The sequence below is a fragment of the Alosa alosa genome, chromosome 20 (genome assembly GCF_017589495.1).
Source record: "Alosa alosa isolate M-15738 ecotype Scorff River chromosome 20, AALO_Geno_1.1, whole genome shotgun sequence".
Taxonomy (NCBI): Eukaryota; Metazoa; Chordata; class Actinopteri; order Clupeiformes; family Clupeidae; genus Alosa; species Alosa alosa.
In genome coordinates, this window is record NC_063208.1 from 9,810,365 (window position 1) to 9,827,864 (window position 17,500).

Sequence of the window (17,500 nt, forward strand, 5' to 3'; positions counted from 1 at the left end):
TAATCTCTGTTTTGTTATTAGAATTTCATGTGATTGCAAACATTATTTGACCATGGAGACCTAAGATTTGTTAAAAAAAAGGCTCAATTTGTAAACAAAATACTGAAATGTGCTTCAGTTAGTAGTACTGCATTCATGGAAATAGCTCAAATAATTATTCTGTCTGTGTAGTTTTAACCCTTTCATGCCACATAACCTCATATGGGCAGTATCGATAGATGCATTGCAATGTTGCAACTGTATTTACAATTTTGTATTCCAAACATCATCAATCCAAGATGGCTGACAAGCTATGTACAAAACGCTTCAGGTATATTTGTGAAAAGCTTTTATTCTAGTAGGCCAATTTAGATTAAAAACATATTAACATACAAAAACATATCAACATACATGTCTGCACTGAACATGTTTGTGTTTTTCAAATTAAAATTTAGAGTAAGATGCCGTTTTTACACAACAAAAAAACAACTGTTCTATCTATTCTATTTGTTAAAAATGATTTGAATCAGCATATATTACGATTGACATTTAACAAACATCACCATAAAAAATCATACAAAATTATCCTTTACACCATTCTATGAAATTGTATATTGCCTTTCACACAAGGAATGCATAAGTGAAGTAAGAATGTGCTAGAATGTCTATGGGCCTAAATTGGTCTGTATCAGCAGTGAATGTTTTCTCACATGTACTACATTGTAACAAGGCTTCCGCATACATCTTACTACAGTCATACAAATCTCATTGTTTTACCACTTGATCTAATAACTGAGCATACAATAACATAAAACAAATGCATAAAATAGTTATATGTCAGTGGTGGCTCATATCCCATTGTTCTTCCCCTGTGTTGCATGGTGTCCACATACATGCACAGTTCCAAAACACCTCCACACCACCAAAAATGGATGGCACCCTATTGCTGGCCCAGGTAACACAACATATTATAGAACATTACACACACATTAACATGCATTCATTCTTAAAGGTCACATTCACTGAGAAACCGTTTAATATTTGTTACTTTCGAAATACTATAGCTCACTCCAAGTTGCATATGCATGCTGCACGTGAAAATGATCTTCTACCCCCATTGCCCGCATTAGCCAATGAAAGAAAATACACGGAAAAACAAGCGAATCAGAAAAAGCCCTTCCCAATGACGCCGAAGGGAAACTGACTATTCATGGCCTCGCCCACCTTGGCTTGTGACCGCCTACAGGAAGACTGGAAGATTTTGCTGCTAGGGGATTGTCTCTCTGCAGCTAGTAGGAGCTAACAGCAAGTTGCCAACATGGCAGAAAAAAAATCGTGCCTGTTTTATTTCTGGCAATAACACATCAATGTTGCATGTCTTGCCTTAGAAACATGAGTTGAGGAAGAAATGGTTTGGATTTATCGTTGGAACACCACCACCGAAGTAGTGCAACATTAGTTCTGTGTTCCAATCATTTCGACAACACTCACTGCCTTAGAAAGTGGTTTTGCATCGATGTTCTGAAAACCTGGTTCTGTACCGTCATGACGATCGACCACCAGCTCACAGGCTGTAAGTACAAACAAACTTTTCCACCTAACGTCTGTTAGCTACACCAGGCACATAACTGAAGTGTTCTGTCCGCGACGTGTAAAATCAGAGAATGCCTAATAGGAAGGGCTCTGGTAAAATCCATTAGAGGAATGGTCTATTTTCCCGAACGTAGCCTCTACAGGCCACTAACACGCCAGGTGTAGCTACTTCCATTGATTAGGCCTATTGGAAGCTAATTGTTGCAGTACATAACGCGAACGGAATGCTTCAGTTACGTGCCTGGTGTAGCTACACTCATAAGAAACTGACCACACTACCCAGAGATTTAGCTTGTTGAACCTATAATCTTCTAACCTAAGCGTTAAACCAGAAATAATAATATTAGCAACAATATTTTATGCTCAACTAAGTATGGGTATTGTTCTAGTCTAAACAGGGAAAATCAAAAACACAATACCCCTGCACTATTAGGCTAAGTTGCTATCACTAGAGCTCAGGTATATACACTTCAGTCTAATTTATGTCTTCTTGCCATTATTACATTGACATACAATGATGTTTTGTTTGATTACTTGCTGTTTACTTAGTGTTTTGTATGTCTTCCAGAGCACATCCTCATGTCCGGCTACACAGCTTTCTAGCCTACATTAGGTCATTACGTTAGAAGCAAAGGTTTGTGATCTAACTTTTATTGTTGTGCTAGTTAGTTTCTAGAAGTCTTTTTCTAGTAGGCTAATACAGGTTCTTATGTGCTCGTCAATGTTTTTGAATCAATTCATGGGTTTCTTCAGGTCACTTTCCACAGGTGTATAAAATCAAGCACCTCGATTATGAATGCAGACTGCATGATGCTTGATTAATACACCTGTGTAAATGAACCTGATGAAACCCATGAATTGCATAACAGATAAATTGATATTACCGAATGTCTTCTTGTGGGTATGCTACTTAGTACATCATACACCTTACCACAGTCACTAAAATATTTTTGTTTCCATTGTGCCAGTACAGTTTTGTGAGATAGTGAATGTCCTGTGTACTATTAGTATCTTGTAACTTGACAGTAATACACATTTATTTACTTAAGGTACCCAAACAGAATACTTCATGAAAAGTATGAGTATTGATACAAGCACTTCAGATACACCATGGGCATGGGGGCCTGCTACCTCTACTGCCATCAAGCCTGTTCATCCAAGGCCAGCTAGAAGACCTCGGGTTGATCAAGGAGGAGGAGGATGAAAGCGACATCTCCACAATAACACCTGATGGCTCCACCTATGGCCCAGCGCAATTAAAGAGCAATGTAATAAAATCATCACAGCCAACGAATGTGTTTTGTGTGTTGTCCCTTCGGATCCCCAGGACAATACAAGCCGAAACAACAACTCAGACCAACTCAGACAAACGTTTCCCTAAATACGTTCCCCCAGCACCATCTTACAAAGGATCTGTAGGCCAGATGTCTGCATCGTCTGGCAAAAAGAGGACATTGTTAATTCTGTGCATAGTTTGGATGTTCTTGTTTTGTGTTTGCATTATTTTAATAGACTGCAATATTACTATTTGGCAGTGTTTCACGGACCACCTAGCAAAAAAAAAACAGTAGACCTACTTCGACAGTATATTACACAATAAGCCTTCTTACTGAACCACCTTGCTTATTGTCTTTGCACCTTGCTTATGGTGTCAGAGGATTCATATGATTTAAACTGGCATAGGTTACATCAGTGTTGCAGAACTGTTTGGATAAGCCCCAGTGGCCTAATGGATAAGGCACTGGCCTCCTAAGCCAGGGATTGTGGGTTCGAGTCCCATCTGGGGTGAGGCGGAGCAGAGTGGGCGAGCGGAAGGCGTGCTGGGCCCATAACCCAGAGGTCGATGGATCGAAACCATCCTCTGCTAGGCTAACCCTTTAGGTGCCCGATAGGAGAGCCGCACACATTTTGCCTTTCACAACCCACAGCCTGACACGGGAATGAAAACTACGACCCGCAGGCTTTCACTGGGGAACGTGCAGCCATTTCCCGTGATCCGACCACGCACCTCCTTTGACTTGTCCTGATCATCTCATCTGCATTTTCTCAAATCTGCCTTGCAATCCAGTCAAACTGCAATGAGAGCACTGGAGCTAATGGAAATGAGCAGGCAATGAGAACTGAGGCAGAGCAGAGTGGCGCAGGAAGCGTGCTGGGCCCATAACCCAGAGGTCGATGGATCGAAACCATCCTCTGCTAGGGCCGAAGTTTTTAGAGGCCTCTCCTGCGCTGCTGACGCCGCCATTTCCCTCAGAGTCTGGGCCAGCGCTGAGAACGGGCGAAAGTGGGGGGGCTTCCGAAAGTGGGGAACCTGTAGCCACTTCCACGCTTATATACACGCTCACTTCACTTAGTCTTGATCTTCCCGTCACTTTACACTGTCGCGGTAAAATGCAACCATCTCTTCAAAACGATCTTCTGACATGGAAACATTTCAAATCAGGAAATATAGCCATGCTCACCTGCCACAGTCAGTCTGGAGTGCTTTCTGCCAGCTCAGGGCCGAGACCCAAAAATTCAACACAGTGGCTTTGTCCGCTATCCCGACATTTAAAACATTCCTTTGATACCAGTGGAGCAAAGGCTCTGATGGAGCGCAGCTGGTAAGCCCCAGTGGCCTAATGGATAAGGCACTGGCCTCCTAAGCCAGGGATTGTGGGTTCGAGTCCCATCTGGGGTGAGGCGGAGCAGAGTGGCGCGAGCGGAAGCGTGCTGGGCCCATAACCCAGAGGTCGATGGATCGAAACCATCCTCTGCTAGGCTAACCCTTTAGGTGCCACGATAGGAGAGCCGCACACATTTTGCCTTTCACAACCCACAGCCTGACACGGGAATGAAAAACTACGACCGCAGGCTTTCACTGGGGAACGTGCAGCCATTTCCGTGATCCGACCACGCACCTCCTTTGACTTGTCCTGATCATCTCATCTGCATTTTCTCAAATCTGCCTTGCAATCCAGTCAAACTGCAATGAGAGCACTGGAGCTAATGGAAATGAGCAGGCAATGAGAACTGAGGCAGAGCAGAGTGGCGAGAGGAAAGTGCTGGGCCCATAACCCAGAGGTCGATGGATCGAAACCATCCTCTGCTAGGCCGAAGTTTTTAGAGGCCTCCTCCGCTGACGCTGACGCCATTTCCCTCAGAGTCTGGGCCAGCTGAGAACGGGCGAAAGTGGAGGGGGCTTCCGAGTGGGGAACCTGTAGCCACTTCCACGTTTATATACACGCTCACTTCACTTAGTCTTGATCTTCCCGTCACTTTACACTGTCGGTAAAATGCAACCATCTCTTCAAACGATCTTCTGACATGGAAACATTTCAAATCAGGAAATATAGCCATGCTCACCTGCCACAGTCAGTCTGGAGTGCTTTCTGCCAGCTCAGGGCCCGAGACCCGAAAAATTCAACACAGTGGCTTTGTCCGCTATCCCGACATTTAAAACATTCCTTTGATACCAGTGGAGCAAAGGCTCTGATGGAGCGCAGCTGGTAAGCCCCAGTGGCCTAATGGATAAGGCACTGGCCTCCTAAGCCAGGGATTGTGGGTTCGAGTCCCATCTGGGGTGAGGCGGAGCAGAGTGGCGCAGCGGAAGCGTGCTGGGCCCATAACCCAGAGGTCGATGGATCGAAACCATCCTCTGCTAGGCTAACCCTTTAGGTGCCACGATAGGAGAGCCGCACACATTTTGCCTTTCACAACCCACAGCCTGACACGGAATGAAAACTACGACCGCAGGCTTTCACTGGGGAACGTGCAGCCATTTCCGTGATCCGACTACGCACCTCCTTTGACTTGTCCTGATCATCTCATCTGCATTTTCTCAAATCTGCCTTGCAATCCAGTCAAACTGCAATGAGAGCACTGGAGCTAATGGAAATGAGCAGGCAATGAGAACTGAGGCAGAGCAGAGTGGCGCAGCGGAAGCGTGCTGGGCCCATAACCCAGAGGTCGATGGGCTGGGCCCATAACCCAGAGGTCGATGGATCGAAACCATCCTCTGCTAGGCCGAAGTTTTTAGAGGCTCTCCCTGCTTGACGCCGCCATTTCCCTCAGAGTCTGGGCCAGCGCTGAGAACGGCGAGTGGAGGGGGCTTCCGAGTGGGGAACCTGTAGCCACTTCCACGTTTATATACACGTTCACTTCACTTAGTCTTGATCTTCCCGTCACTTTACACTGTCGTGTAAAATGCAACCATCTCTTCAAACGATCTTCTGACATGGAAACATTTCAAATCAGGAAATATAGCCATGCTCACCTGCCACAGTCAGTCTGGAGTGCTTTCTGCCAGCTCAGGGCCCGAGACCTGAAAATTCAACACAGTGGCTTTGTCCGGCTATCCCGACATTTAAAACATTCCTTTGATACCAGTGGAGCAAAGGCTCTGATGGAGCGCAGCTGGTAAGCCCCAGTGGCCTAATGGATAAGGCACTGGCCTCCTAAGCCAGGGATTGTGGGTTCGAGTCCCATCTGGGGTGAGGCGGAGCAGAGTGGCGCAGCGGAAGCGTGCTGGGCCCATAACCCAGAGGTCGATGGATCGAAACCATCCTCTGCTAGGCTAACCCTTTAGGTGCCACGATAGGAGAGCCGCACACATTTTGCCTTTCACAACCCACAGCCTGACACGGGAATGAAAACTACGACCGCAGGCTTTCACTGGGGAACGTGCAGCCATTTCCGTGATCCGACCACGCACCTCCTTTGACTTGTCCTGATCATCTCATCTGCATTTTCTCAAATCTGCCTTGCAATCCAGTCAAACTGCAATGAGAGCACTGGAGCTAATGGAAATGAGCAGGCAATGAGAACTGAGGCAGAGCAGAGTGGCGCAGCGGAAGCGTGCTGGGCCCATAACCCAGAGGTCGATGGATCGAAACCATCCTCTGCTAGGCCGAGTTTTTAGAGGCCTCTCCTGCGCTGCTGACGCCGCCATTTCCCTCAGAGTCTGGGCCAGCTGAGAACGGGCGAAAGTGGAGGGGGCTTCGAAAGTGGGGAACCTGTAGCCACTTCCACGCTTATATACACGCTCACTTCACTTAGTCTTGATCTTCCCGTCACTTTACACTGTCGTGTAAAATGCAACCATCTCTTCAAACGATCTTCTGACATGGAAACATTTCAAATCAGGAAATATAGCCATGCTCACCTGCCACAGTCAGTCTGGAGTGCTTTCTGCCAGCTCAGGGCCCGAGACCAAAAATTCAACACAGTGGCTTTGTCCGCTATCCCGACATTTAAAACATTCCTTTGATACCAGTGGAGCAAAGGCTCTGATGGAGCGCAGCTGGTAAGCCCCAGTGGCCTAATGGATAAGGCACTGGCCTCCTAAGCCAGGGATTGTGGGTTCGAGTCCCATCTGGGGTGAGGCGGAGCAGAGTGGGCAGAGGAAGCGTGCTGGGCCCATAACCCAGAGGTCGATGGATCAAAACCATCCTCTGCTAGGCTAACCCTTTAGGTGCCACGATAGGAGAGCCGCACACATTTTGCCTTTCACAACCCACAGCCTGACACGGGAATGAAAACTACGACCGCAGGCTTTCACTGGGGAACGTGCAGCCATTTCCGTATCCGACTACGCACCTCCTTTGACTTGTCCTGATCATCTCATCTGCATTTTCTCAAATCTGCCTTGCAATCCAGTCAAACTGCAATGAGAGCACTGGAGCTAATGGAAATGAGCAGGCAATGAGAACTGAGGCAGAGCAGAGTGGCGCAGCGGAAGCGTGCTGGGCCCATAACCCAGAGGTCGATGGATCGAAACCATCCTCTGCTAGGCCGAAGTTTTTAGAGGCCTCTCCTCCTGCGCTGCTGACGACGCCATTTCCCTCAGAGTCTGGGCCAGCTGAGAACGGGCGCGAGTGGAGGGGGCTTCCGAGTGGGGAACCTGTAGCCACTTCCACGTTTATATACACGTTCACTTCACTTAGTCTTGATCTTCCCGTCACTTTACACTGTCGCGGTAAAATGCAACCATCTCTTCAAACGATCTTCTGACATGGAAACATTTCAAATCAGGAAATATAGCCATGCTCACCTGCCACAGTCAGTCTGGAGTGCTTTCTGCCAGCTCAGGGCCCGAGACCGAAAATTCAACACAGTGGCTTTGTCCGGCTATCCCGACATTTAAAACATTCCTTTGATACCAGTGGAGCAAAGGCTCTGATGGAGCGCAGCTGGTAAGCCCCAGTGGCCTAATGGATAAGGCACTGGCCTCCTAAGCCAGGGATTGTGGGTTCGAGTCCCATCTGGGGTGAGGCGGAGCAGAGTGGCGCAGCGGAAGCGTGCTGGGCCCATAACCCAGAGGTCGATGGATCGAAACCATCCTCTGCTAGGCTAACCCTTTAGGTGCCACGATAGGAGAGCCGCACACATTTTGCCTTTCACAACCCACAGCCTGACACGGGAATGAAAACTACGACCGCAGGCTTTCACTGGGGAACGTGCAGCCATTTCCGTGATCCGACCACGCACCTCCTTTGACTTGTCCTGATCATCTCATCTGCATTTTCTCAAATCTGCCTTGCAATCCAGTCAAACTGCAATGAGAGCACTGGAGCTAATGGAAATGAGCAGGCAATGAGAACTGAGGCAGAGCAGAGTGGCGCAGCGGAAGCGTGCTGGGCCCATAACCCAGAGGTCGATGGATCGAAACCATCCTCTGCTAGGCCGATTTTTTAGAGGCCTCTCCTGCGCGTTGACGCGCGCCATTTCCCTCAGAGTCTGGGCCAGCTGAGAACGAAAGTGGAGGGGGCTTCTTCGAGTGGGGAACCTGTAGCCACTTTCCGCGTTTATATACACGTTCACTTCACTTAGTCTTGATCTTCCCGTCACTTTACACTGTGTCGGTAAAATGCAACCATCTCTTCAAACGATCTTCTGACATGGAAACATTTCAAATCAGGAAATATAGCCATGCTCACCTGCCACAGTCAGTCTGGAGTGCTTTCTGCCAGCTCAGGGCCCGAGACCCGAAAATTCAACACAGTGGCTTTGTCCGCTATCCCGACATTTAAAACATTCCTTTGATACCAGTGGAGCAAAGGCTCTGATGGAGCGCAGCTGGTAAGCCCCAGTGGCCTAATGGATAAGGCACTGGCCTCCTAAGCCAGGGATTGTGGGTTCGAGTCCCATCTGGGGGGTGAGGCGGAGCAGAGTGGGCGAGCGGAAGCGCGTGCTGGGCCCATAACCCAGAGGTCGATGGATCGAAACCATCCTCTGCTAGGCTAACCCTTTAGGTGCCACGATAGGAGAGCCGCACACATTTTGCCTTTCACAACCCACAGCCTGACACGGGAATGAAAACTACGACCGGCAGGCTTTCACTGGGGAACGTGCAGCCATTTCCGTATCCGACTACGCACCTCCTTTGACTTGTCCTGATCATCTCATCTGCATTTTCTCAAATCTGCCTTGCAATCCAGTCAAACTGCAATGAGAGCACTGGAGCTAATGGAAATGAGCAGGCAATGAGAACTGAGGCAGAGCAGAGTGGCGCAGCGGAAGCGTGCTGGGCCCATAACCCAGAGGTCGATGGATCGAAACCATCCTCTGCTAGGCCGAAGTTTTTAGAGGCCTCTCTCTCGCGCGCTGACGCGCGCCATTTCCCTCAGAGTCTGGGCCAGCGCTGAGAACGGCGAGTGGAGGGGGCTTCCGAGTGGGGAACCTGTAGCCACTTCCACGTTTATATACACGTTCACTTCACTTAGTCTTGATCTTCCCGTCACTTTACACTGTCGGTAAAATGCAACCATCTCTTCAAACGATCTTCTGACATGGAAACATTTCAAATCAGGAAATATAGCCATGCTCACCTGCCACAGTCAGTCTGGAGTGCTTTCTGCCAGCTCAGGGCCCGAGACCCGAAAATTCAACACAGTGGCTTTGTCCGGCTATCCCGACATTTAAAACATTCCTTTGATACCAGTGGAGCAAAGGCTCTGATGGAGCGCAGCTGGTAAGCCCCAGTGGCCTAATGGATAAGGCACTGGCCTCCTAAGCCAGGGATTGTGGGTTCGAGTCCCATCTGGGGTGAGGCGGAGCAGAGTGGCGCAGCGGAAGCGTGCTGGGCCCATAACCCAGAGGTCGATGGATCGAAACCATCCTCTGCTAGGCTAACCCTTTAGGTGCCACGATAGGAGAGCCGCACACATTTTGCCTTTCACAACCCACAGCCTGACACGGGAATGAAAACTACGCACCTCCTTTGACTTGTCCTGATCATCTCATCTGCATTTTCTCAAATCTGCCTTGCAATCCAGTCAAACTGCAATGAGAGCACTGGAGCTAATGGAAATGAGCAGGCAATGAGAACTGAGGCAGAGCAGAGTGGGCAGCGGAAGGCGTGCTGGGCCCATAACCCAGAGGTCGATGGATCGAAACCATCCTCTGCTAGGCCGAAGTTTTTAGAGGCCTCTCCTGCGCTGTTGCGCCATTTCCCTCAGAGTCTGGGCCAGCTGAGAACGGGCGAGTGGAGGGGGCTTCCGAAAGTGGGGAACCTGTAGCCACTTCCACGTTTATATACACGCTCACTTCACTTAGTCTTGATCTTCCCGTCACTTTACACTGTCGCGGTAAAATGCAAACATCTCTTCAAACGATCTTCTGACATGGAAACATTTCAAATCAGGAAATATAGCCATGCTCACCTGCCACAGTCAGTCTGGAGTGCTTTCTGCCAGCTCAGGGCCCGAGACCTAAAAATTCAACACAGTGGCTTTGTCCGCTATCCCGACATTTAAAACATTCCTTTGATACCAGTGGAGCAAAGGCTCTGATGGAGCGCAGCTGGTAAGCCCCAGTGGCCTAATGGATAAGGCACTGGCCTCCTAAGCCAGGGATTGTGGGTTCGAGTCCCATCTGGGGTGAGGCGGAGCAGAGTGGCGCAGCGGAGCGTGCTGGGCCCATAACCCAGAGGTCGATGGATCGAAACCATCCTCTGCTAGGCTAACCCTTTAGGTGCCACGATAGGAGAGCCGCACACATTTTGCCTTTCACAACCCACAGCCTGACACGGGAATGAAAAACTACGACCGCAGGCTTTCACTGGGGAACGTGCAGCCATTTCCGTATCCGACTACGCACCTCCTTTGACTTGTCCTGATCATCTCATCTGCATTTTCTCAAATCTGCCTTGCAATCCAGTCAAACTGCAATGAGAGCACTGGAGCTAATGGAAATGAGCAGGCAATGAGAACTGAGGCAGAGCAGAGTGGCGCAGCGGAAGCGTGCTGGGCCCATAACCCAGAGGTCGATGGATCGAAACCATCCTCTGCTAGGCCGAGTTTTTAGAGGCCTCTCCTGCGCGTTGACGCGCGCCATTTCCCTCAGAGTCTGGGCCAGCGCTGAGAACGGCGAGTGGGGAACCTGTAGCCACTTCCACGTTTATATACACGTTCACTTCACTTAGTCTTGATCTTCCCGTCACTTTACACTGTCGTGTAAAATGCAACCATCTCTTCAAACGATCTTCTGACATGGAAACATTTCAAATCAGGAAATATAGCCATGCTCACCTGCCACAGTCAGTCTGGAGTGCTTTCTGCCAGCTCAGGGCCCGAGACCCGAAAATTCAACACAGTGGCTTTGTCCGGCTATCCCGACATTTAAAACATTCCTTTGATACCAGTGGAGCAAAGGCTCTGATGGAGCGCAGCTGGTAAGCCCCAGTGGCCTAATGGATAAGGCACTGGCCTCCTAAGCCAGGGATTGTGGGTTCGAGTCCCATCTGGGGTGAGGCGGAGCAGAGTGGCGAAGGTGAAGCGTGTTGGGCCCATAACCCAGAGGTCGATGGATCGAAACCATCCTCTGCTAGGCTAACCCTTTAGGTGCCACGATAGGAGAGCCGCACACATTTTGCCTTTCACAACCCACAGCCTGACACGGGAATGAAAACTACGACCGGCAGGCTTTCACTGGGGAACGTGCAGCCATTTCCGTATCCGACTACGCACCTCCTTTGACTTGTCCTGATCATCTCATCTGCATTTTCTCAAATCTGCCTTGCAATCCAGTCAAACTGCAATGAGAGCACTGGAGCTAATGGAAATGAGCAGGCAATGAGAACTGAGGCAGAGCAGAGTGGTGGCAGCGGGCGTGCTGGGCCCATAACCCAGAGGTCGATGGATCGAAACCATCCTCTGCTAGGCCGAGTTTTTAGAGGCCTCTCCTGCGCGTTGACGCGCGCCATTTCCCTCAGAGTCTGGGCCAGCGCTGAGAACGGCGAGTGGAGGGGGCTTCCGAGTGGGGAACCTGTAGCCACTTCCACGTTTATATACACGTTCACTTCACTTAGTCTTGATCTTCCCGTCACTTTACACTGTCGCGGTAAAATGCAACCATCTCTTCAAACGATCTTCTGACATGGAAACATTTCAAATCAGGAAATATAGCCATGCTCACCTGCCACAGTCAGTCTGGAGTGCTTTCTGCCAGCTCAGGGCCGAGACCCGAAAAATTCAACACAGTGGCTTTGTCCGGCTATCCCGACATTTAAAACATTCCTTTGATACCAGTGGAGCAAAGGCTCTGATGGAGCGCAGCTGGTAAGCCCCAGTGGCCTAATGGATAAGGCACTGGCCTCCTAAGCCAGGGATTGTGGGTTCGAGTCCCATCTGGGGTGAGGCGGAGCAGAGTGGCGCAGCGGAAGCGTGCTGGGCCCATAACCCAGAGGTCGATGGATCGAAACCATCCTCTGCTAGGCTAACCCTTTAGGTGCCACGATAGGAGAGCCGCACACATTTTGCCTTTCACAACCCACAGCCTGACACGGGAATGAAAAACTACGACCGGCAGGCTTTCACTGGGGAACGTGCAGCCATTTCCGTATCCGACTACGCACCTCCTTTGACTTGTCCTGATCATCTCATCTGCATTTTCTCAAATCTGCCTTGCAATCCAGTCAAACTGCAATGAGAGCACTGGAGCTAATGGAAATGAGCAGGCAATGAGAACTGAGGCAGAGCAGAGTGGCGCAGCGGAAGCGTGCTGGGCCCATAACCCAGAGGTCGATGGATCGAAACCATCCTCTGCTAGGCCGAGTTTTTAGAGGCCTCTCCTGCGCGTTGACGCGCGCCATTTCCCTCAGAGTCTGGGCCAGCGCTGAGAACGGCGAGTGGAGGGGGCTTCCGAGTGGGGAACCTGTAGCCACTTCCACGTTTATATACACGTTCACTTCACTTAGTCTTGATCTTCCCGTCACTTTACACTGTCGTGTAAAATGCAACCATCTCTTCAAACGATCTTCTGACATGGAAACATTTCAAATCAGGAAATATAGCCATGCTCACCTGCCACAGTCAGTCTGGAGTGCTTTCTGCCAGCTCAGGGCCCGAGACCCGAAATTCAACACAGTGGCTTTGTCCGGCTATCCCGACATTTAAAACATTCCTTTGATACCAGTGGAGCAAAGGCTCTGATGGAGCGCAGCTGGTAAGCCCCAGTGGCCTAATGGATAAGGCACTGGCCTCCTAAGCCAGGGATTGTGGGTTCGAGTCCCATCTGGGGTGAGGCGGAGCAGAGTGGCGCAGCGGAAGCGTGCTGGGCCCATAACCCAGAGGTCGATGGATCGAAACCATCCTCTGCTAGGCTAACCCTTTAGGTGCCACGATAGGAGAGCCGCACACATTTTGCCTTTCACAACCCACAGCCTGACACGGGAATGAAAACTACGACCGGCAGGCTTTCACTGGGGAACGTGCAGCCATTTCCGTATCCGACTACGCACCTCCTTTGACTTGTCCTGATCATCTCATCTGCATTTTCTCAAATCTGCCTTGCAATCCAGTCAAACTGCAATGAGAGCACTGGAGCTAATGGAAATGAGCAGGCAATGAGAACTGAGGCAGAGCAGAGTGGCGCAGCGGAAGCGTGCTGGGCCCATAACCCAGAGGTCGATGGATCGAAACCATCCTCTGCTAGGCCGAGTTTTTAGAGGCCTCTCCTGGCGCTGCTGACGCCGCCATTTCCCTCAGAGTCTGGGCCAGCTGAGAACGGGCGAGTGGAGGGGGCTTCCGAAAGTGGGGAACCTGTAGCCACTTCCACGTTTATATACACGTTCACTTCACTTAGTCTTGATCTTCCCGTCACTTTACACTGTCGTGTAAAATGCAACCATCTCTTCAAACGATCTTCTGACATGGAAACATTTCAAATCAGGAAATATAGCCATGCTCACCTGCCACAGTCAGTCTGGAGTGCTTTCTGCCAGCTCAGGGCCCGAGACCCGAAAATTCAACACAGTGGCTTTGTCCGGCTATCCCGACATTTAAAACATTCCTTTGATACCAGTGGAGCAAAGGCTCTGATGGAGCGCAGCTGGTAAGCCCCAGTGGCCTAATGGATAAGGCACTGGCCTCCTAAGCCAGGGATTGTGGGTTCGAGTCCCATCTGGGGTGAGGCGGAGCAGAGTGGCGAGCGAAGCGTGCTGGGCCCATAACCCAGAGGTCGATGGATCGAAACCATCCTCTGCTAGGCTAACCCTTTAGGTGCCACGATAGGAGAGCCGCACACATTTTGCCTTTCACAACCCACAGCCTGACACGGGAATGAAAACTACGACCGGCAGGCTTTCACTGGGGAAGCGTGCAGCCATTTCCGTATCCGACTACGCACCTCCTTTGACTTGTCCTGATCATCTCATCTGCATTTTCTCAAATCTGCCTTGCAATCCAGTCAAACTGCAATGAGAGCACTGGAGCTAATGGAAATGAGCAGGCAATGAGAACTGAGGCAGAGCAGAGTGGCGCAGCGGAAGCGTGCTGGGCCCATAACCCAGAGGTCGATGGATCGAAACCATCCTCTGCTAGGCCGAGTTTTTAGAGGCCTCTCCTGCGCGTTGACGCGCGCCATTTCCCTCAGAGTCTGGGCCAGCGCTGAGAACGGCGAGTGGAGGGGGCTTCCGAGTGGGGAACCTGTAGCCACTTCCACGTTTATATACACGTTCACTTCACTTAGTCTTGATCTTCCCGTCACTTTACACTGTCGTGTAAAATGCAAACATCTCTTCAAACGATCTTCTGACATGGAAACATTTCAAATCAGGAAATATAGCCATGCTCACCTGCCACAGTCAGTCTGGAGTGCTTTCTGCCAGCTCAGGCCCGAGACCCGAAAATTCAACACAGTGGCTTTGTCCGGCTATCCCGACATTTAAAACATTCCTTTGATACCAGTGGAGCAAAGGCTCTGATGGAGCGCAGCTGGTAAGCCCCAGTGGCCTAATGGATAAGGCACTGGCCTCCTAAGCCAGGGATTGTGGGTTCGAGTCCCATCTGGGGTGAGGCGGAGCAGAGTGGCGCAGCGGAAGCGTGCTGGGCCCATAACCCAGAGGTCGATGGATCGAAACCATCCTCTGCTAGGCTAACCCTTTAGGTGCCACGATAGGAGAGCCGCACACATTTTGCCTTTCACAACCCACAGCCTGACACGGGAATGAAAACTACGACCGGCAGGCTTTCACTGGGGAACGTGCAGCCATTTCCGTATCCGACTACGCACCTCCTTTGACTTGTCCTGATCATCTCATCTGCATTTTCTCAAATCTGCCTTGCAATCCAGTCAAACTGCAATGAGAGCACTGGAGCTAATGGAAATGAGCAGGCAATGAGAACTGAGGCAGAGCAGAGTGGCGCAGCGGAAGCGTGCTGGGCCCATAACCCAGAGGTCGATGGATCGAAACCATCCTCTGCTAGGCCGAGTTTTTAGAGGCCTCTCCTGCGCGTTGACGCGCGCCATTTCCCTCAGAGTCTGGGCCAGCGCTGAGAACGGCGAGTGGAGGGGGCTTCCGAGTGGGGAACCTGTAGCCACTTCCACGTTTATATACACGTTCACTTCACTTAGTCTTGATCTTCCCGTCACTTTACACTGTCGTGTAAAATGCAACCATCTCTTCAAACGATCTTCTGACATGGAAACATTTCAAATCAGGAAATATAGCCATGCTCACCTGCCACAGTCAGTCTGGAGTGCTTTCTGCCAGCTCAGGGCCCGAGACCCGAAAATTCAACACAGTGGCTTTGTCCGGCTATCCCGACATTTAAAACATTCCTTTGATACCAGTGGAGCAAAGGCTCTGATGGAGCGCAGCTGGTAAGCCCCAGTGGCCTAATGGATAAGGCACTGGCCTCCTAAGCCAGGGATTGTGGGTTCGAGTCCCATCTGGGGTGAGGCGGAGCAGAGTGGCGCAGCGGAAGCGTGCTGGGCCCATAACCCAGAGGTCGATGGATCGAAACCATCCTCTGCTAGGCTAACCCTTTAGGTGCCACGATAGGAGAGCCGCACACATTTTGCCTTTCACAACCCACAGCCTGACACGGGAATGAAAACTACGACCGGCAGGCTTTCACTGGGGAACGTGCAGCCATTTCCGTATCCGACTACGCACCTCCTTTGACTTGTCCTGATCATCTCATCTGCATTTTCTCAAATCTGCCTTGCAATCCAGTCAAACTGCAATGAGAGCACTGGAGCTAATGGAAATGAGCAGGCAATGAGAACTGAGGCAGAGCAGAGTGGCGAAGCGGAAGCGTGCTGGGCCCATAACCCAGAGGTCGATGGATCGAAACCATCCTCTGCTAGGCCGATTTTTTATTTTTTTCTCCTGCGCGTTGACGCGCGCCATTTCCCTCAGAGTCTGGGCCAGCGCTGAGAACGGCGAGTGGAGGGGGCTTCCGAGTGGGGAACCTGTAGCCACTTCCACGTTTATATACACGTTCACTTCACTTAGTCTTGATCTTCCCGTCACTTTACACTGTCGTGTAAAATGCAACCATCTCTTCAAACGATCTTCTGACATGGAAACATTTCAAATCAGGAAATATAGCCATGCTCACCTGCCACAGTCAGTCTGGAGTGCTTTCTGCCAGCTCAGGGCCCGAGACCCGAAAATTCAACACAGTGGCTTTGTCCGGCTATCCCGACATTTAAAACATTCCTTTGATACCAGTGGAGCAAAGGCTCTGATGGAGCGCAGCTGGTAAGCCCCAGTGGCCTAATGGATAAGGCACTGGCCTCCTAAGCCAGGGATTGTGGGTTCGAGTCCCATCTGGGGTGAGGCGGAGCAGAGTGGCGCAGCGGAAGCGTGCTGGGCCCATAACCCAGAGGTCGATGGATCGAAACCATCCTCTGCTAGGCTAACCCTTTAGGTGCCACGATAGGAGAGCCGCACACATTTTGCCTTTCACAACCCACAGCCTGACACGGGAATGAAAACTACGACCGGCAGGCTTTCACTGGGGAACGTGCAGCCATTTCCGTATCCGACTACGCACCTCCTTTGACTTGTCCTGATCATCTCATCTGCATTTTCTCAAATCTGCCTTGCAATCCAGTCAAACTGCAATGAGAGCACTGGAGCTAATGGAAATGAGCAGGCAATGAGAACTGAGGCAGAGCAGAGTGGGCGCAAAGCGGAAGCGTGCTGGGCCCATAACCCAGAGGTCGATGGATCGAAACCATCCTCTGCTAGGCCGAGTTTTTAGAGGCCTCTCCTGCGCGTTGACGCGCGCCATTTCCCTCAGAGTCTGGGCCAGCGCTGAGAACGGCGAGTGGGGAACCTGTAGCCACTTCCACGTTTATATACACGTTCACTTCACTTAGTCTTGATCTTCCCGTCACTTTACACTGTCGTGTAAAATGCAAACATCTCTTCAAACGATCTTCTGACATGGAAACATTTCAAATCAGGAAATATAGCCATGCTCACCTGCCACAGTCAGTCTGGAGTGCTTTCTGCCAGCTCAGGGCCCGAGACCTGAAAATTCAACACAGTGGCTTTGTCCGGCTATCCCGACATTTAAAACATTCCTTTGATACCAGTGGAGCAAAGGCTCTGATGGAGCGCAGCTGGTAAGCCCCAGTGGCCTAATGGATAAGGCACTGGCCTCCTAAGCCAGGGATTGTGGGTTCGAGTCCCATCTGGGGTGAGGCGGAGCAG

General features: G+C 50.4%; 1 protein-coding gene and 36 non-coding genes across 37 annotated transcripts in view; all 37 read left to right on the forward strand.

Moving 5' to 3' along the window:
• LOC125285312 (natterin-4-like) overlaps nucleotides 1-387 on the forward strand; it is a 3,004-nt gene extending 2,617 nt beyond the window's left edge. Inside the window, exon 3 of the mRNA XM_048229713.1 lies at nucleotides 1-387. This exon is cut by the window's left edge and continues 1,213 nt beyond it. The gene's annotated coding sequence lies outside the window, so the exon portion shown is untranslated.
• Nucleotides 388-3,287: 2,900 nt separating this feature from the next.
• On the forward strand, nucleotides 3,288-3,360 carry trnar-ccu. Its single transcript has one exon. It is a non-coding gene; the product is annotated as a tRNA-Arg (tRNA).
• Nucleotides 3,361-4,179: 819 nt separating this feature from the next.
• On the forward strand, nucleotides 4,180-4,252 carry trnar-ccu. The gene has a single exon. It is a non-coding gene; the product is annotated as a tRNA-Arg (tRNA).
• Nucleotides 4,253-5,064: 812 nt separating this feature from the next.
• trnar-ccu lies at nucleotides 5,065-5,137 on the forward strand. Its single transcript has one exon. It is a non-coding gene; the product is annotated as a tRNA-Arg (tRNA).
• Nucleotides 5,138-5,143: 6 nt separating this feature from the next.
• trnam-cau lies at nucleotides 5,144-5,215 on the forward strand. The gene has a single exon. It is a non-coding gene; the product is annotated as a tRNA-Met (tRNA).
• A 759-nt stretch (nucleotides 5,216-5,974) lies between these two features.
• trnar-ccu lies at nucleotides 5,975-6,047 on the forward strand. The gene has a single exon. It is a non-coding gene; the product is annotated as a tRNA-Arg (tRNA).
• A 6-nt stretch (nucleotides 6,048-6,053) lies between these two features.
• trnam-cau lies at nucleotides 6,054-6,125 on the forward strand. The gene has a single exon. It is a non-coding gene; the product is annotated as a tRNA-Met (tRNA).
• A 261-nt stretch (nucleotides 6,126-6,386) lies between these two features.
• Nucleotides 6,387-6,458, forward strand: trnam-cau. The gene has a single exon. It is a non-coding gene; the product is annotated as a tRNA-Met (tRNA).
• Nucleotides 6,459-6,860: 402 nt separating this feature from the next.
• trnar-ccu lies at nucleotides 6,861-6,933 on the forward strand. The gene has a single exon. It is a non-coding gene; the product is annotated as a tRNA-Arg (tRNA).
• A 337-nt stretch (nucleotides 6,934-7,270) lies between these two features.
• On the forward strand, nucleotides 7,271-7,342 carry trnam-cau. Its single transcript has one exon. It is a non-coding gene; the product is annotated as a tRNA-Met (tRNA).
• A 407-nt stretch (nucleotides 7,343-7,749) lies between these two features.
• trnar-ccu lies at nucleotides 7,750-7,822 on the forward strand. The gene has a single exon. It is a non-coding gene; the product is annotated as a tRNA-Arg (tRNA).
• Nucleotides 7,823-7,828: 6 nt separating this feature from the next.
• trnam-cau lies at nucleotides 7,829-7,900 on the forward strand. The gene has a single exon. It is a non-coding gene; the product is annotated as a tRNA-Met (tRNA).
• Nucleotides 7,901-8,161: 261 nt separating this feature from the next.
• trnam-cau lies at nucleotides 8,162-8,233 on the forward strand. The gene has a single exon. It is a non-coding gene; the product is annotated as a tRNA-Met (tRNA).
• A 402-nt stretch (nucleotides 8,234-8,635) lies between these two features.
• Nucleotides 8,636-8,708, forward strand: trnar-ccu. Its single transcript has one exon. It is a non-coding gene; the product is annotated as a tRNA-Arg (tRNA).
• A 343-nt stretch (nucleotides 8,709-9,051) lies between these two features.
• On the forward strand, nucleotides 9,052-9,123 carry trnam-cau. Its single transcript has one exon. It is a non-coding gene; the product is annotated as a tRNA-Met (tRNA).
• A 404-nt stretch (nucleotides 9,124-9,527) lies between these two features.
• On the forward strand, nucleotides 9,528-9,600 carry trnar-ccu. The gene has a single exon. It is a non-coding gene; the product is annotated as a tRNA-Arg (tRNA).
• Nucleotides 9,601-9,606: 6 nt separating this feature from the next.
• On the forward strand, nucleotides 9,607-9,678 carry trnam-cau. Its single transcript has one exon. It is a non-coding gene; the product is annotated as a tRNA-Met (tRNA).
• Nucleotides 9,679-10,360: 682 nt separating this feature from the next.
• trnar-ccu lies at nucleotides 10,361-10,433 on the forward strand. The gene has a single exon. It is a non-coding gene; the product is annotated as a tRNA-Arg (tRNA).
• A 338-nt stretch (nucleotides 10,434-10,771) lies between these two features.
• On the forward strand, nucleotides 10,772-10,843 carry trnam-cau. The gene has a single exon. It is a non-coding gene; the product is annotated as a tRNA-Met (tRNA).
• A 385-nt stretch (nucleotides 10,844-11,228) lies between these two features.
• On the forward strand, nucleotides 11,229-11,301 carry trnar-ccu. Its single transcript has one exon. It is a non-coding gene; the product is annotated as a tRNA-Arg (tRNA).
• Nucleotides 11,302-12,114: 813 nt separating this feature from the next.
• On the forward strand, nucleotides 12,115-12,187 carry trnar-ccu. Its single transcript has one exon. It is a non-coding gene; the product is annotated as a tRNA-Arg (tRNA).
• A 6-nt stretch (nucleotides 12,188-12,193) lies between these two features.
• trnam-cau lies at nucleotides 12,194-12,265 on the forward strand. Its single transcript has one exon. It is a non-coding gene; the product is annotated as a tRNA-Met (tRNA).
• Nucleotides 12,266-12,527: 262 nt separating this feature from the next.
• Nucleotides 12,528-12,599, forward strand: trnam-cau. The gene has a single exon. It is a non-coding gene; the product is annotated as a tRNA-Met (tRNA).
• Nucleotides 12,600-13,000: 401 nt separating this feature from the next.
• On the forward strand, nucleotides 13,001-13,073 carry trnar-ccu. Its single transcript has one exon. It is a non-coding gene; the product is annotated as a tRNA-Arg (tRNA).
• Nucleotides 13,074-13,079: 6 nt separating this feature from the next.
• trnam-cau lies at nucleotides 13,080-13,151 on the forward strand. Its single transcript has one exon. It is a non-coding gene; the product is annotated as a tRNA-Met (tRNA).
• A 261-nt stretch (nucleotides 13,152-13,412) lies between these two features.
• On the forward strand, nucleotides 13,413-13,484 carry trnam-cau. The gene has a single exon. It is a non-coding gene; the product is annotated as a tRNA-Met (tRNA).
• A 404-nt stretch (nucleotides 13,485-13,888) lies between these two features.
• On the forward strand, nucleotides 13,889-13,961 carry trnar-ccu. Its single transcript has one exon. It is a non-coding gene; the product is annotated as a tRNA-Arg (tRNA).
• Nucleotides 13,962-14,299: 338 nt separating this feature from the next.
• Nucleotides 14,300-14,371, forward strand: trnam-cau. The gene has a single exon. It is a non-coding gene; the product is annotated as a tRNA-Met (tRNA).
• Nucleotides 14,372-14,772: 401 nt separating this feature from the next.
• Nucleotides 14,773-14,845, forward strand: trnar-ccu. The gene has a single exon. It is a non-coding gene; the product is annotated as a tRNA-Arg (tRNA).
• Nucleotides 14,846-14,851: 6 nt separating this feature from the next.
• trnam-cau lies at nucleotides 14,852-14,923 on the forward strand. Its single transcript has one exon. It is a non-coding gene; the product is annotated as a tRNA-Met (tRNA).
• Nucleotides 14,924-15,184: 261 nt separating this feature from the next.
• On the forward strand, nucleotides 15,185-15,256 carry trnam-cau. The gene has a single exon. It is a non-coding gene; the product is annotated as a tRNA-Met (tRNA).
• A 402-nt stretch (nucleotides 15,257-15,658) lies between these two features.
• trnar-ccu lies at nucleotides 15,659-15,731 on the forward strand. Its single transcript has one exon. It is a non-coding gene; the product is annotated as a tRNA-Arg (tRNA).
• A 6-nt stretch (nucleotides 15,732-15,737) lies between these two features.
• Nucleotides 15,738-15,809, forward strand: trnam-cau. Its single transcript has one exon. It is a non-coding gene; the product is annotated as a tRNA-Met (tRNA).
• A 735-nt stretch (nucleotides 15,810-16,544) lies between these two features.
• trnar-ccu lies at nucleotides 16,545-16,617 on the forward strand. Its single transcript has one exon. It is a non-coding gene; the product is annotated as a tRNA-Arg (tRNA).
• Nucleotides 16,618-16,623: 6 nt separating this feature from the next.
• trnam-cau lies at nucleotides 16,624-16,695 on the forward strand. The gene has a single exon. It is a non-coding gene; the product is annotated as a tRNA-Met (tRNA).
• A 721-nt stretch (nucleotides 16,696-17,416) lies between these two features.
• On the forward strand, nucleotides 17,417-17,489 carry trnar-ccu. The gene has a single exon. It is a non-coding gene; the product is annotated as a tRNA-Arg (tRNA).
• Nucleotides 17,490-17,495: 6 nt separating this feature from the next.
• The window catches only part of trnam-cau, a 72-nt gene continuing 67 nt past the window's right edge, over nucleotides 17,496-17,500 (forward strand). Inside the window, exon 1 of the tRNA in view lies at nucleotides 17,496-17,500. This exon is cut by the window's right edge and continues 67 nt beyond it. This is a non-coding gene — a tRNA (tRNA-Met).